The sequence below is a fragment of the Charadrius vociferus genome, unplaced genomic scaffold (assembly GCF_000708025.1).
Source record: "Charadrius vociferus isolate BGI_N301 unplaced genomic scaffold, ASM70802v2 scaffold69, whole genome shotgun sequence".
Lineage (NCBI taxonomy): Eukaryota > Metazoa > Chordata > Aves > Charadriiformes > Charadriidae > Charadrius > Charadrius vociferus.
The window spans coordinates 521,522-523,225 of NW_009649937.1; positions in this window are offsets into that span (position 1 = coordinate 521,522).

A 1,704-nucleotide genomic window follows, 5' to 3' on the forward strand; every position below is an offset into this window, starting at 1 on the left:
TCCATCTACTCATTACTGCCAAAGATACAAATCTTCTAAGCTTTCCCGTGCCATGGGATAACGAGGTCTGTGCTGTTCAATTCCTTGCACTTTAACCCAGAAAGAGCAGAGTGGTAGAACACTAGAAAATATAGAACTACAGGGCAATAGATGTTTTGGCACAGATTGCTAGATGAAAGGCACTGTGGTCATGTATACACACATCATGGTGTATGTGTTTGCATGCATACGTATGTTTGTAAATACATGTATTATCACTGCAATGACAAAGGAGAGTCATGTCTCAAGATCTTGTGGACTTCAGAAACCAGCAGGAAATCCTGCCCTTTCATCCACTGCTGCCACCTTTCCAGCTTTTTATTGTGATGACAGGGGTTCAAGGGAGAGGGCATGTTGTTGGAAACCCTTGACCATGGCAGCTGTTATCCTGCTCCCATCTCTCTAATCCCTGTTTTCTATTTGAGCCAGAAAGGTGAATATAATTTCTCTACAACCTACTTGCATGTGAGCTTGTCCTCTGCTGCCTTTGACTCTTTCAGCAAGGCTGAAACAGCACAGGCAAAATACCCACCACTTCTCTCCAGGCCCTGTCTCAAGCAGAAGTTCCCTTGTGGCAGGTTGTGCCTGTAACTTCCTGTGCTTTTGCTGTGCACCTCTGAGAACGGCTGAGCTCTGCCTTCCCTGTGACCCTGTCCTGGTTGCGGCAGGGATGGGGTTAATTTCCCCCAGGAGCCGGCAGGGGGCAGGTATTCCATACCACCTGACCCATGCCCGGGCTATAAGGGGCGCTAGCCGGGGAGAGGAGAGCAGTCGCCACTCGGGGGTGGGCTGTGGTGGAGTGGGTCCAGTCGGTGTGCTTTGCGGTGGTACTGTAATCACGTTTTCATCTTTCCTTTTGCTGTTCTGTTAAATTGCATTATTTTAACCCACGAGTTTTGCCCTGTCAATTTCTTTTTCCATGGCTGTGGGAGTTGCGCGAGCGGCTGCGTGGTTCTTTGTTGCTGGCTGAGGCCAAACCACAATGGTCCTTTTTGGCGCCCAATGTGGGGCTCGAAGGGTTGCAATAACAAATTTCTTGTATCCATTTCCCATACTGGTTAGATAGTTGCTGGTTACAATGTTACTTCGTTTGTTTGCGTGGCTGTGTTTTGTAAATTCTTCTATGCTCTATGTACTCCCTGTGATGCTGTTTGTTATCTTGGGGAGAGGGATCAGGGCTATAATTTTGCTGTCTTGAGCAATATCAGCTTATGATATGATAACATCACTATTGAGGTGGCTTTGTTGGGGTGTCTATGCAGTATTACTGTCTTGTCCATACCTTGGTTACAATCTCTCAGAAGTTATTAATAAGCACACCCAATCTATGGGAGAAACTGGGGGAGATACTTTCCCCAGCTCTTTTGCCTCCCTTTTCTCCTTTGGGCCAGGTATGACACCTCTTGAGAATTTCGAATATCCTTGGGATGCTCAAACCAGCATGTTCCTATTGCTATGCCTCCTGAATGTTTTTCAGATCTTGTTTAGGGTTAAACAACTGTTTAAGACTACCACCCAGAGATCTGCCCCAAGGCTGGATAGTCAGGGGTGGCATGGCATGTGGGAGAATATGGGCAGGTATCTAGAGAATTTCTCACCTCCAATGGTTTGGGACTTCACCCTCGAACAACTCCAGGACCCTGATAAAGTAATAGAATATTTGAA